The following is a 16,177-nucleotide window of genomic DNA, read 5'->3' on the forward strand; positions in this document are numbered from 1 at the left end:
CCACTAATGTCTTTTGCTGTTCCAGGATCCAGTCCAGGACACCACATTGCATTTATTTAGTCATGACCTTGACTCTATGAAGAGTACGGGTTAGTTATTTTGTAGAATGTCCCTTAATAATGGGTTTGTCTGATGTTTTCTTGTGATGAGATTTGAGGTTATGCTTTTAAGGAAGGATAGCACAGACGTGATGTGCCCTTCTACACTATATCATAATCACAGGATACACAATGTCAGTAAATATTACTGGTGATATTCCTTCACTGGCTAAGTTGGTGCCTGCTGGGTATTTCTATTGTATTTTCCCACTTTCTATACTTCTTTTGCCTTTGGAATTGAATTACTAGGTCTAACCCATAGTCAAGGGGAGGAGGTAGTATCTGTATATATTATTTAGATTTTTTTCTTAAATTTGTTCCTCTTTCCTATTTATTTGGTCCTTTGTTTATATTAGTATGTGAACATGGCTACTTTGTATTTTAGGTTAAAATCTAATCCTATTATTTATTGTGTAAATTGTTTCAACCTTGGCTATTGGGAACTCTTTGAGGTTGGCTCTTAAATTCTTTTGACATGCCTTCATCTTTTTTTTTTTTTTTTTTTAAGATTGTATTTTTACTTTCTGGCACTGCCAGTTTTCCCTGGATGTAGGCCCTAGAATTAGCTATTTCTTCAAGGAGGCCTAGTTACTTTTATTGGAGATTGGTATTTAGATACCAAGATCTGGGTGTTGCGTGTGCTCACTACTACCGCTTCTAGGCTTTTTCAGTGAAGTGTGCTAGGAGATTCTAATATGCATACTAACCAATATATAGTGTACGTTTCTATAATTGTTTCTAGATCTATCTGTATATATATTAAGTTCAGTTATACTCACTGAACCAGCACTGCAAGTTTCATTCTTTGTGTTTTGCCTTTGTGTTTATTTGTAACTTACTTCTCTGAGAGTGAGAACCCTGGCTTCTTTATCTACAATTTGTTTGCTTATTTGTTGAAACTTACAGTACTTATAATGTGGTTTCAGAATAGTTAAGTTGTACCCCGTGAGAAAAATGGCCAACTGTAGTATAGTGTCCAAGTACTTGTTTTTTGTCCTTAGCCTTACGCTATCTACTCAAAGCACCATTTTCCAAAGTAACTTAAGTTCAGCTTTTATTTCCCACTTCCTTTGTTAAGGTTATGTCATACATTTGTGAAACACTTTCACACTGTGCCTTCCATCTGGGGTCTCTTACATCCCAGTTGAGTTTTCCGTACCACAAAATTCACTCTGTATAGGCTTTGATAAATGCGTGATTATGTACCCACCATCTCAGTAGTATACAGAAGAGTTCCATCACCCTAAAAACTCCTCATTTACTCACCACCCCCACCCCGCCCTTCACAACCACTTTCCTGTTTTTTATTCTGTAATTTTGCTTTTCCTGGGACGTCATGTAAATGGGATTGTGCAATTTGTGGCTTTGTAAATCTGGCCTCTCTTGCAATGCAGAATGCATTTTAAATTTGTGTTATTGTGTGAATCAGTAGCTCTCCTTTGTATTGCTGAGTGTGATTGGATGGATGTATCAAGGTTTATTTTATCATTTAATGGTCATGACATGCAGGTTTTTAATATAAACATAATTAGTTTTGCTGGAAGTGGAATTGCTGACTCATTTGGTAAGTGTATATTTAACTTCTAAGAAACTACCACACTGTCTTTCAAAATGACTGCCATTCTGTATCCCACCAGCAGTGAAGCAGTGGTAACTCTTTGTGACCAAAATACTCATTTCCTTTTGAAAAATGATGTTGAGCATCTTTCTTTTCATATGCTTATTTGCCACCCATGTATCTTTGCTGAAGTGCCTATTCAGATCTGTTGTCCATATTTTAAAAATTGGGTTTTATTGCTGAGTTTTAAGAGTTACATATGTTATTCTCCTTTGTCAGATACATGTTTTGCAAATGTTTTCTCCCAGTCTGACTTGTCTTTTCATTCTAATAGTGTCTCTTAAAGAACAAAAAATGTTTAATTTTGACGGAATATACTTTATTTTTTTTAATGGGTTGTACTTTTAATGCTATTACCTGAAGAACTCATCACAAACCCAAGGTCATGTAGATTTTTTCCTGTTTTCTTCTGAAAGTTTTATAGTTTTATGTGTAGGTCTTGGACACATGTTGAGCTAATTTTAATATATGGGGTGAGATGTTTTTCAAGGCTTGTTCTTGCATATAGACATCCAGTTGATAGAGCACATTTCTTGAGAAGAGTCTCCTTTCCTCATTGAATTGTCATTGCACCTTTATCAAAAATCAGTTGATAAATATGTAGAGAGAAGGTAGATTGGTGGTTACATGAAGTGGAGATGAGGAGTGAGTGCAAATGGACATACATCTTTTTGGAGTACTAGAAATGTTACCATAAGATAATTGCATTGTACACTTAAAACAAGTGAATTTTATGTGTAAGTTATAGTTCAATAAAGCTGTTTTTAAAAAAATCAGTTAACATTTGTGCGCGTGTATTTCTGGGCTCCCTCTTCTGTTCACTTGATCAATGTGTCTGTCCTTTGAATACCACACTGAAAGTGAATAGTAAGAGTCCTCCTGACTTTTTTTTTTTTTTAATCGATGGATTGATTTTGGCTCTTTCAGTTCCTTTGTCTTTCTTTTTTTTTTTCCTCTTTCTATATAAATTTTAGAATCAGTATGTCAGTATCTACACACAAGCTTTGCAGGAATTTTAATCAGTTATTTTGAATCAGTAAATCAAACTGAGGAGAATTCACACTCTAACCAATATCTCTCCCATTTATTTATATATAACTTGGGGGGGAGGGTGAGTGCTGTATTGTAGGTTTCAGCATACATAAACTACAAATTTTGTTAGATCTTTTGATAAACACTTCACTTTTTAAGCTTTCAAGTTGAAATTATTCATTGCATATATATAGGAATATGACTCACTTTTGGATATTTTGGTTTTACTAAGTTCCCTTAGTGAAATTTTTAGTAGATTCTTGGAGATTTTTAACATAGATGATTATGTTGTCTCTGAATAAAGATACTTTATTTTTAATCCTATGCCTTTTACTTCTTTTACTTGCATTATTTCACTGGCTAAAACTACCAGTATAACATTGAAGAAGAGTTATGAGAACAGACATCTTTGCCTTGTTCCCCCATTTTAGGGGGAAAGTATTCAGTATCTAGCTATTAAGAATGATATTCACTATAGATTTTTAAATGAATGACAATTAGGTTAAAGAAATTCCCTTCGAGTTCTACTTACTGAGAAAGTTTTTTTGTTGTTGTTTTGTTCTTGTTTTTATCATGAATGGCTGTTGGATTTTGTCTTTGTATTCAATGAAATGATCATATGGTTTATTTTCATTTAGGCTCTTAATATGGTGAATTACAGATTACTTTTTGAATATTTTTTTTTCTTTTTGAATCTTTAATCAGCTTTGTATTCTTGTTATGATTTCAACTTGATCACAATGGCTTATCCTATCGCTGGATTTGATTAGCTAATATTGAGTATTTTTATGTCCATATTCCTGAAAGATATTGATTTGTGGTTTTGTCATATCTTGGTCTGATTTTGGTAGAATGTGCTAGTAAAACTTTCTAGGCCTAAAGTTTTCTTTTTTGGACCATTTTGAACTACAAGTTAACTTTCTTTAATCTATTTAGGTTAGCTATTTTTTTCTTGAGTGAGTTTTGGAAGTTTGCATCTTCTGGTAATTCAGTATTTCAAACTTTTCCAATTATTACTATATTTGTGATGGTGATCTTTGATCAGTGGTTACAACTCACAGCTCACTTGATGGTTAGCATTTTTTAGCAACAAAGCATTTTTAAATTAAGGTATGTACCTTATTTTAGACAGTGCTATTGGACACTTACTTATGTCCAGTGTAATTTAAACATAACTTATATATAGGAAACCTAAACTTTAATTGACATTACTGCATTCACTTTATTGCAATGGTCTGTCACTGAACCCACAGTGTCTCTAAGGTGTGCCTGTTCCCTTATTGTCCTTTCAGTCAGTGGGTTCAGAATAAGAAAAAAAGATGAAGTGAGGTAAATTCCAAAGAGAAAATGTTTGAGAATTGCCCAGAACAGATGAAATGTAGGAATCCAGAGGTACAGGAATCCAGTGCATATCAATAATGAATTTAGGAAATAATCACATCACAAAAGTACTTAGAGAAAATATTAGCTTACATTGTGAATCCAGCAAAACTGTCTTTCAGCCACAAAGGTGAAAAAGATATTTTCAAATACAAGTTACTAAGTTTATCATTAGACTCACCTAAAAAAAAAAAAAAAAAATCAAATAAAAGTGAATTACTCCAGAAGAAATCTCTGCAAGATGAGGAATGCTGCACAAAGATGTTGATTAAAGTGTTGATTAATTTTTTTCTGAATAAAAATAAAAATGTTTAATTTGGGAGAGTAAATAACCAGGACTAAAATCCTAAAAGATAATGGCATGTGAGTCAGGAGGTGTTTTACACACAGTTAAAGCACTCTGTTTTTTAGAGAGTAAGTAATATTCTTTGATTTGCACCCCTAACACTTACTGTACATTTACTACATGGCAAATGTGGTACTAGTTTTTAGGGATGGATCAGTGAATTAAAAATTCTGGACGTCATAGAGTTTACATTCTAGTTGGTGGGGACAGTAAACAAAATAGTAAAACACTAGAGGGTGGTGATTCTATAGAAAAAAGGTCATGGTGAGAAGGGTGGGAAACACTAAGGTTTGGGATTGCAATTCAGTAACTGGTCAGAGAAGACCTCAGTGAGAGGGAGACTTTTTTTTTTTTGAGAGGGAGACTTTTAAACAAAGACCTAATGAGAATGTGAGCCATGTAGACATCTAGGGAAGAGTGTTGAAGGAGAGGAAACCACCATTCAAAGGCTCTCAGAAGCATCCATGGCACGTCCAAGGAACTTCAAGAAATGAGATGAGACTGGTTAAAAGGAGCTAGGGGGATTGCTGGGTAGATTTGGTAGCAGGGGAAGACAGAATGTTTGGTATCTTATTGGCCATTGTAAGCACTTGGACTCAGGTGTGAAATCACTAGGTTTTGAGCAGAAAACCATCCAGTGTGACATTTGGTCGCTGAGTAGGACGTTGAGAATAAATGAGGGACAAGCATGGAATTTGAGTATGTGCAACAATCTATGTGTCAAGTATTAATTGCTTTGGTAGAGATGGTTCATGGAAGTATTCCATAGAAGATGGTTCATGGAAGTAGCTAGAAATGATTTGGATTATGCATATAAAGTATGAGTAACACTAAAGGAATAGAGTTTATAACTTTGAAACCAGAAGAAGGGAAAAATGGAATTGAGAAGAAAAAAGGAGGGGGGAGAGAAGAAAAAGCAGGCCAAATAAAAAGCAAAAATATGGTGAAACAGCCCAAATTCATAGAATCATGGTACACATAAATTGACTAAATTTACAAACTTAAAAAAAAAAAAAGGAACAACCAAATTGTTAGGTTGACATCTATCCTGTTTCCCTCAACCCTGTCAACTTGATGTTTACGGGAGCCACCCTAAAAACCTAGAGATGTGAAAGGGTTAAAAATGCAATAATGGAAAAGAGATACGGAAACAGGTGCCAAAGAAATCTGATATTTACATAAGACAAAGTACACCTTAAGACAAAAAGGACTACTGATACCGGAGTGTGTCAGGGTTCCAAATGGAAGCAGATAGCACATTAAAATTAGGACCATTTAAGGAGCATTCTTTTACAAAATATAAACTGATATTAATGAGTTAGAAAACAAAAATACAAACAGAAGGTCCATTGCCAAAAAACAAGTGAGATTAATCCTAAAAAATGAAAACAGCATTAGGAATTAAGGGGTCATCAACATAGATCCAGTAGAGTTTTAAAAGATAGAAGAATATATGATGGGGCACCTGGGGGGGCTCGGTTGGTTGAATGTTGGACTCTTGATTTTGGATCGGATAATGGCCTCAGGTGTGTGTTGAGGGTGAGGGTCTGCACTCAGCTGGGGAGTTAGCTTGAGGATTCTTTTCCTCTGCCCCTCCCCCCAACTCACATGCATGCACGTGCTTTCTCTATCTAAAATAAATCTATCTTTAAAAAATATATACGACAATTTATGCTGGTGTAGATTTGAAAGCATCGACAAAAATTTTAAAAGTATAACTTAGGGCAGCCCCAGTGGCCCAGTGGTTTAGCGCCGCCTTCAGCCTGGGGTGTGGTCCTGAAGACCCGGGATCGAGTCCCTTGTTGGGCTCCCTGCATGGAGCCTGCTTCTCCCTCTGCCTGTGTCTCTGCCTCTCTCTGTGTGTCTGTCATGAATATAAAATAAAATATTTTTTAAAAAAGTATAACTTAGTAAAATTGTGATTTAGGAAGAACCCAAAAGCCTGAATAGTCCTATAATTGTTAAATCAGTGATTTAAAATCTTAGGAAGAAAACATCTACTCTAGATAATTTTATAGGTACGTTCTACCAAACTTTTAAAGAACAGATCATTTCAACTTAATGCAAGTTTTTCTAGTAAATAAGGAGGGAATACTCTCAACTCTCAAGGCTAGTATAACCTTGAACACAAAGCCACAGAAGAATGGACCAAGAATGGCCACCTGCAATCTCATCTCACCCATAAATATAGTTGTGAAAGTGGAAAATATTCAAAAGATCGCAAGTTGAGTTTATTCCAGGAAAGCAAGGCTATTAATCTATTAATACAATACATCTCACCAAAATTTAAATATTGTATATGATCATTTCAATAGATGCAGAAACTGATTTTGATAAAATGCAACACCCAATTAAAGACAAAAAGGGACACCTGAGTGGCTCAGTTGGTTGAGTCTGGCTTTGGCTCAGGTCATGATTTCAGGGGTCTTGGGTTGGAGCCTGGGCATTGGACTCCCTGCTCTGTGGGGGGTCTGCTTCTCCCTCTACTCTGCTTGTGCTTGCTCACCCTTGATCAAATGAACAAAATCTTAAAAAAGAAAAAAGGGCAATGATGTTTTTAGTGAGTTGAGAGTAGAAAGGAATTTTCTCAACCTGATAAGATCTACCTACCAAAAACCTACAACAAACATCATTTTAGCGGTAAAGTGTTAGAAGCATTCCCTTTGAATTCAGCAACTAGATTAGGATACTCATAATTCCTACTTTCATTAAGTCATGTGGGAGGTTCTAACAGTGCAGTAAAAAAGAAAAAAGATTTGGAAAGAATGAAAGAAATAGCCATTATCAACAGGTGAAATAACTTTATATAGAAAAACGAATTAACCTAGTAGATAATTAGAAATAAGCGCAACGTGGATAGATGTATTATCACAGCTAAAAATCAGATGCCTCCCTATTCCCTGGGAATAAACAAAAATATTTTTAAAGGTATTCAATGGCAAAACATAGTTCCTAGCGATGAGGCTGTAAGAATTCATGCAGCACTGTGATGAAAACCTTCTTTTGTCTATCAGGGTTTATGTAGAAAACAAACCACATTAGTTATTTTAACAGAGGTAAGTAAAATGGAGTCACTAAAACAGTTTTTTGGGGAAAAAGGGAAACTGAGAAGATAGCAGAGGTAGTAACTGCAGGAACTCTACACCCCCAGGTCTGGAGTAAGCCTGGAATGAGCTTGGCGTTGCCAGAACCTAGAAGCACGAAGGAGGAGCCCTCCAGAGTCGAGAAGCTGACCGCTAAGGAGCCCGTACCACCGAGCTGTGGCCAGTGCCCCAGGAGCCGGGAGGAGGGCCTGTGTGTTGCTGGGACTCGGATTCCGAGGTTGGAGCACTGCCTGGCTGAGGGATGCTGCCCATGGTGTGGTAGCAATTCAGTTTCCCCTCAGCAACCAGGGTTACCTGACCAGTTCAGTGACCCCCCGATTATTCTTTCAGTGACCTGAGAAGTCCAAGGGGGCCAGGTGGGCATCTCAACTGCTGGTCCAAAAGAAGCTTTGCTGTGCTCCCTGGAGGAAGCATTCATTCCTCCCTGGGAGCCTAAAATCTCCAGATGGAAAGCAAAAATGCTGTAAATGCTTTATTCATGTAGTAGTAAAGGGAGCCATGCCCATTCCCCCTTCTTGACTCCCAGGCCTTCATATTCTGAATATGGGAGAGATGATGTGCTCTTGGAGAAGAGCTTTTTGGTGGGAGCTCTTGTGTACTGCTGGTGGGGTAAAAACTGGCACAAGCTTTTTTGGAAAATAATTTGATACAATCTTGCAAAGTTGCGTATTTACGTATCCCGAAATCCAGCAATTTTAGCTCTAAAAAAATCTTAGAAGACAAGTAGCATTGTTTATATTATTTTTAATAGAAAAAAAAGGGGAGGAGGTTAAACAGTCCAAAAGTCAATGGAAGAATCAACCAATGATGTATTACATTCCCATGTTGACCTATTATATAGAAGTGGAAATGATGGAGCTGGAACTATTAGTGCCCCTTTTAAATGATAACATCCATTTTATAGATGGATACAATATGTTCTAGTATCCTCAAGAGGATGTTACTTCTAGTTTTGATATTTTCTTCTGCCCTCTACGTTGTCTCTTTTTCTCTGAGTTCCTTTTTTTCTGTTTCTGCTTCTGGAGGTTTTCCTGTAAAGACTGCGATCATGTATGCAAGGGTGGCCATCGCCCAGAAGGTTACTGGGACAGTGCATGCACAGGTGGGGCTTGTTGGCTGGTGGGACTCACTGAAGGAGGGAGCCACTTGTCACTAGGTCGCTTCCAGCTGTCTGGATCTGGAGGTGTCTGCTCTGGGTCTGAACTGTGCGGTCAGTGAGAATGGTGTGGTAGGGATACTTGTGCTGTCTCTGGTTTAAGGAGAGGTTCCAGAGGAGACTTCAAGCTCCTGCCCAGATGTTAACAAACACGGCTACCAAGCTCTGGGAGCTGGGAAGGGAGGTGGAGTCAAGGTTTAAAAAAAATTTTTTTAAAGATTTTATTTATTCATAAGAGACACAGAGAGAGGCAGAGACACAGGCAGAGGGAAAAGCAGGCTCCCTGTGGGGAGCCTGATGCGAGACTTGATCCCAGGACCCCGGGATTCCACCCTGAGCCAAAGGCAGATGCCCAACCGCTGGACCACCCAGGCATCCCAGGGTCAAGGTTTTATTAACCATTTTCTTCCATCTTGTGCCGTTCTCTTCCTGAGCCCTTCTGATTCAATTTCTCCTTCCATCCTAGCTAGATGAAGATGTGTGATTTGGGGGAGTCAGTGCTGTTTCAAATGAACTCTGTTTTCCCCTGGATTCCCCTTCGTCTGCTCTGAAACGTCGTCTGCCCATCCCAACTCTGCTCTTGTGCTGTGTGGTTTGGTTACAGACCTCTCTTCTTTTTATCGGCGATCATCTCTGTTTCTCATCCTCCTGTGGTTTTATTGGGTGGTTGCCCAAAGAAGGGCAGAATGTTCTTTAACTTCTTAAAATCAGAAAGTCTCCTGGCCTGATTGATTGTATTTTGTTTATTCCCTTAAGTGACAAGGAACTCCACCCTCAGAGGAAGCCTGTGGTGGTGCGGGTAGTGGATGGAGGTTCTGTCGATTGAAAGGGACATGTGGGCATGTCCCTGTCCCTCCATTTGGCTAGAGTGGCCATCTCGCTCTTTCTCTCTCTGTTGGATGTTCTTTTTTCTTGCCCAGTCACTGGCTGTGGGCTGCCCTGAGAAAACTGTGGCCCAGGCTGGAAAGCTGAGGCTGACCCTGAAGGAATCAACAGCCTGGGGGCTACCACATAACCACCCTGTTTGCAGCCCCACAGCTTGAAGGGTGGGGGTCAGAGGGCTGCATCTCCTTGCCTGCTACCTTTACAATACAAAAACCCCTTCTGAGAAGAAAAGGCAAGCTAGGGTAGAACAATGGGCAAAACGTATGAATAGGCAGTTTGTAGAAAAATATAATAGCTAACAAAAATGAAAACAAATTAATTCATAATTAAACACAAATTAAAACTACTATGTGGTAGCATTTCCCACCCAACACACTGGCAAAAATGAAAAAAGTGGTAATCCAGAGTGTCTGTGAAAGTCTAGGGCAGGGTGGGTAGTATTAGTGGGAAGGTAAATTCTTGTTAACTTTCTTTGGAGGGAAACTTGAAAATATGTGTTAGGATTTAAAATACACTATACTTTTTGATACATTATGACCCTAGGAATGTTATTTTTAAACCTACTTGGACATATGCATAGGAGGAAATTCATTGTAGCTTTGTTTATAATAGCAAAAAAAAAAAAAAAGCTAAAAAATGTTAATTTGTTCACTAGAATATTGGGTAGAACAAAGGTATTTTCTACCCATTTCCAAGAAATAAGTAAAGGCAGGAAAAGATTTTAATAATATATTGTTAAGTGAAACAAGAGGTTCCAGGACAGCATTTGAGCCCATTTGAGGAGAACAAACAGGGTTATAAACTTGTTATAGGTGCGGATCCAGTAGGCAGGAGAAGATTCCAAAGAAACTAGAAGAGTTCTCTCTGGAGACAGTGTTTGATTTATCTGGGAGGGCTCTAATTTTTATCGTGTCCCCTTCTACTCCATTTGGAATTTTCTTTTTTACAGTAATAAAATGTAATTTTTAGAAGCTCATTGGAAATGCAGCTGTTGCAGTTGTCAGATCTGGTCAGCAATGATTCCCAGTGGCTGCCCTTGCTGGCTCAGTGGGATAACAGGGGGCCATCCTTGTGTGGTTGGATGGAGCCATTTGACTTGTCTGGCCAGTGAGTAGAGGTGAATGGATTGTGTTAGTTCTGGGCAGAAGATGTCATTGTCAAGACAAGATCCTCTGGAATTCTCCTTTCCTCATGGTGAGGTGACTGGTAACATTTAAGATGGTGAGAGCTTGCTCAGCCTGGATCCCCTGTGACTACAATGAATAGAACATTTGTTTTTTTCTCTACCCATCCCTGTGTGACCAACCTGCAATGTGCAGTGAACCCACAGCAGTGTAGTAAAAAAGGCAATATCCACCATTATCTGAAAAGGCTATTAAATTACTTCCTCTCTGGGCAACTGGGTGGCTCAGTTGGTTAAGCATCCAACTCTTGATTTTGGCTCAAGTCATGTCTCAGGATCCTGAGGTGGATCCCTGGTGTCAGGCTCTGCGCTCAGTGGGGAGTCTGCTTGAGATTCTTTCCCTCTGCCCTTACCCCCACACTTGCTCATTTTCGCTCTATAAATAATAAATCTATCTATCTATCTATCTATCTATCTATCTATCTATCTATCTATCTATCATCTATCTATCTATCTATCTTTAAATTACTTCCTCTCTTTTCCAAACATATATTTGTTGTGAGGCCAAATATTCTTCATGTACTTCAATCAGAGTAACAGATGGAATGCCGAAGCATATGAGAATCCAGCTGCCTTTAGTAAGCCGGACATTAAAAGGATTTGCAAGGACATACAACAATGCTCTTTTTCTCATCGGAGTACTTTTTCTTTGGAAAATATATGGAGCACCTGGGTGGCTCAGCTGGTTAAGCATCTACCTTCAGCTCAAGTCATGATCCCAGGGTCCTGGGATCAAGCCCCATGTCAAACTCCCCGCTCAGCAGGGAATCTGCTTCTCTCTCTCCCTCTGCCCCTCCCCTGGCTTGTGTTCTCTCTCTCAAATAAATAAGTAAAATCTTACAAAAAGAAAAGATATTTTTCTTTTTTTTAAAGATTTTATTCATTCATTCATTCATTCATTCATTCATTCATTCATGAGAGACACAGAGAGAGAGAGGCAGAGTCACAGGTAGAGGGAGAAGCAGGCTCCATGTCGGGATCCCAACGTGGGACTCGATCCCGGGACTCCAGGATCGTGCCCTGGGCCAAAGGCAGGCGCTAATCCGCTGAGCCACCCAGGGATCCCCAGGTAGTTATTTTTCATTAAATACGTTGTTTATGCTAACATGTCATGGGTTTATTATTGTACTTTGAAATAATGAATGCTCAACACTTTTTACAGTTTTAATTTCTACTAAATGTCAACAGATATACTAAATTTCTAATTTCTACTAAATGTCAACTGAATCCACAAAAGCTCTTTGGAGGCCTCAATAATTTTTAATATTTTAAAGGAGCCCTGAGACCAAAATGTCTGAGAGCTGCTGACCTAGACTATTCCAACTGTGACAGCAATTAGGGATTGGCACGCATTTTAAAATCACCAACATCCATGGCCCATATAATTGTTTACAAATCTTACATTATTTTTAGAAAGCTTTAGTTTTTTAAAGATTTTATTTATTTGTAAGAGACACAGAGGGAGAGACAGAGACATAGGCAGAGGGAGAAGCAGGGTCCCTGCAGGGAGCCCGATTCAGGACTCGATCCCAGGATCACGACCTGAGCCAAAGGCTGACGCTCAACCACTGAGTCACCCAGGTCTCCCTTAGCTTTTTAAGTCACAGTTTTTTTCTGATAAGGACACAATTCACTTTCGCTATGACAGATTGGAAAATGCAGACAAAAATGAGGATGACAATGTCAAACCATAATTTCACTACCCAGAGATAAACACTGGGAAGTTTTTGGTATGATTCTTAGCAGCACATTCTTCTCACTTACTCAACAACATAGAAACACATACACAGCCATAGGTAAATGCCTGGAACAATCCAGAGCCACCCTCTACAGGAAGCTTAGTCTCTTGCCTTTTGCATTTCACATTACTTAGTTAGAATTTTTTTCATCTATCAAATGTTCTCTGAAAATGTATACTTTCCATGCCAGAACTTCCTCATCAATACGCAGCATCGTTAGTTAAGTAAATTGTCTTTAAAAATCGTGAGGATCAAAAACTCAGGTGGTTCCTTATGGCCAACTGAATAAAATGAAAGTTACACTTATTTCAAATAAAGTCCACGAACAGCTAGCCCATTTTTTTCAATCCAAAAATCTCCCAATGAAAGCACAGTGAACATCAGTCCTGAGTATATCCTAAGAGGCCACTTCTTAGGCCCAAATTATGCAGAGTGTGATTTTCCTCTCCATGCACGAGGGGAAGGACAGAGCTTTGGAAAATGCTGAGTCTGCTCTAAATTGTCTTGTTGCTTTTGTCTGTTTCTCCCGTGAGAGAAAACACTGAGCACTTGCCACTCTTCCAAGCAGACACCCACCCAATGCCAGGCAGGATTGTCCACTAGAAATTTGTCTTATTTAGACCATTCCCGCTGTCATTTGAACAACACCGTTGTAACTCCAGAGTGCTCCAAGGGCACCATTGCCCGACTAAACTTTTCTTTGAACCTGATCTCTCGATGATGTTCTTGCTGCTGTTTGGAAGGTCACTGTCCACGCCCCTGGAGTGCTGGCCTTCCTGCTCCGGCAAAGCAGTGACAGTCCTGTTTATTTTTATTTTTTAATATTTTATTTAAATTCAACTTGCCAACATATAGTGTGACACCCAGTGCCCATCTCATCACCTGCCCTCCTTAATGCCCGTCACCCAGTTAGGCCATCCTCCCACCCACCTCCCCTTCTGCAACCCTCTGTTGGCCTCCCAGGGTTAGGATGGTCCTGTTCAAAGCCCAGTCTGGCGGCTGGAGTCACCTCTGCAGGCTTTTCCCCTCCAGAGGGTGGCAGTGTTTCACTTTGCAATCCTCCTTGCTCGGCTCAAATTCTCCACTAGCCGGAGGACAGCACAGATTTTCCTTTCCGAAAAAAAAAAAAAAAAGATTTTCCTTTCCGCAGAATAAGCAGGATCTGGTGGTAGTCCATCCTCACCCACATCCCCAGCCCTGCTGACTGTCGTTGGCTTGGAGAACTACTCTGAGAACATCAGGACTGACTCCTATAGGGTGATACGAATAGAATTCCGAGGGAAGGCATCTCGTGCTGGGACTGAGTGTGGGATGACACGAAAACATTGTTGAAAAGCCACCTGAATGTATTTGGGTGGCAATGGTTGAGGTGGGTGCCCACAGCCCCTTCTTCCTGACTTTGTTCTAGCGATCACTTCTCCCCACCACGGCCAAGCAGGAGCATCTGGTCCTGCCCAGGATCACAGAGGGGCACAGAAGGGGACTTGGGGGTTCAGAGACAATAATGTAATAGTCAACCTGGTGGCCATGGCAGGGGTATGTTACTGAGTCTGAAAAGCTGACACTTGGGTCAATTTTTGCGTTGAATAAAACGTTCCATGTGTGTTGGGTTTCTATTGCTGCGTAATAAATTACTACACATTTAGTGGCGTAAAATGACATCCAGTTTCTGTGGGTCTGAAGTCCGTGCACGGCATAGCTGGGTTCTCTTCTCAGAGTCCCATAAGGCTAGAATCAAGGTTTCTAGAAGGCTGCTTCTCCTCCAGAGCTCATGGGGTTGTGGCAGAAATCAGAATTCAAAATTGAGAGCCTTGCAGTCCTGGTTTCCTTGTTGACTGTCTTGCTGGGAGCTCTTTTCGCTCCTAAAGGCTGCTGCATTCCCTGACACATGTCCCCCTCTATCTCCAAAGCCATGGGGAACCTTCCTCGTGTTGCATCCTCACACTGTGACTCTCCCTGACTTCTCTGTATCTGATCTCTAGACTCAGATTTAAGGTCTCATGTGTTTAGGTCAGGCCCACCCGCATATTCTCCTTACTTTACCTTAAGTACATCTACAAAACCCTTTCACAGCAGCACCTAAATAAGGGTTTGATCAAAGAATTAAGAGAATATATGTGACACCAGGGACAGGGGGTCTTTCTTGGAGACCATGAATTCCGTCACCAAGCCAGATAATAAAACACGCAAGCTCCCTTCTCTGACGCTGTTTCCATTCTTAACCAGGAGGTTGGGCTGGGGACATACAATAAAAGAAGAAAGGAAACAACAGGACACCTTGGCTGGTTGAGTGCTCGTGAAGAATGTTAACGGGGCGGTATTAGAGTGGCAGGTGGCTGGAACACCTCACATGGGCTCTTTAGCCAAGACCTCTCTGGAGAGTTGACATGGAGCTGAGATACGAAAGGATGGATTGGACCAACGATGCAAAAGGCTAGAGGAAAAGCCTTCCAGGTGGACAGAATGGTAAGTGCAAAGATGGGATCTTGAGGAATAGAAAGGGAGACCGAGGTGGCGTGTGTGTCACATTTTCTCAGTCGCTCTGTACGCTGGGCAATGCAGCTGACCCAGGTGGGCCTGGTCTGCACACAATCAATGGCTGGTTCCGTACATGAGGCCAGTTGGTTTTGTGGAGGAGGAAGCAGAGGGTTTCTCGAAGGCCCTCAAGGCTAGTAAGATCCTCTGTTCCACTGGACCAGAGATCCTCTGCTGGGCGGGGGGGGGGGGGGGGGGGGGGGGGGGGCTGAGAGCCATGACAGTGTGCTTGCCCAGAAAGCAATAAATGGTGCACATTATGCTCGCTGCTTGGACAGTTCCTAGTACTGCTTTCCCCCCAAAGAGAGCCTTAGAGGAGTTTAAAGGGATTTGAGCAGGTCATGAACAATGTTTGAAAATGCTGGAGAAAAGAGACTTGAACCTGCACTCCACACCCCTGTAACCCCAGGTTCACTCCCACAGGCTCTCCCAGTGGTGCCCAGTGGCCCCGGGGCTCAGCATTGAGGGCTGCCCTTCCTTTTGTATTTGAACTTGTATATTTGTGTGAAGTGAAGTAGTAGAGACATCTCTGATGTCTTGTTTTTTTGGGGGGGGCACAAATTAAAGGTATGTTTTGAGAGTTACATCAGAATGAGACAGATTTTGGTGCAAATAGCTTATATGAGAGCTATTTCATACCCTGGAATCACATTGAGGGTGGGGGCAAGGAAGGGATCAAAGCCATTAAGGGGTTGGCCAATGAGAGGGTTAAGGCTGTGGACCATCAGGGCTCCATTCTGAAGGGGACCCTTTGGGAGACTGAGTAACATCCCCTGTGGGTGAGGGACTCTGGGGATTGCTTCTCTGACCCCGTCCCTCACTGGCTGGGGGTTGCTTCCATGGCTGTTAACTCCCTGGCACCTTTGACCTGCCCTACCGGGGGCCTGAGCATACTCCCCAGGTCAGAGAGACACTTTGAGGCAGAGAGACACCTATACATGGGGCAGGAAGGCAGCAACATGCACAGGAGCTGAAGCCAGGAGCTGAGGCCACAGATGACCCTCCCTGTGGGCTGAGGGGATATCGGTGGGACTCACGACACCAGGTCCGTTGCTGGGGACAGTGAGCTGTGATTTTTGTTTGGCCCTTGCATGGAGACCC

This window comes from Canis lupus, chromosome 13 (genome assembly GCF_003254725.2).
Source record: "Canis lupus dingo isolate Sandy chromosome 13, ASM325472v2, whole genome shotgun sequence".
Classification (NCBI taxonomy): domain Eukaryota; kingdom Metazoa; phylum Chordata; class Mammalia; order Carnivora; family Canidae; genus Canis; species Canis lupus.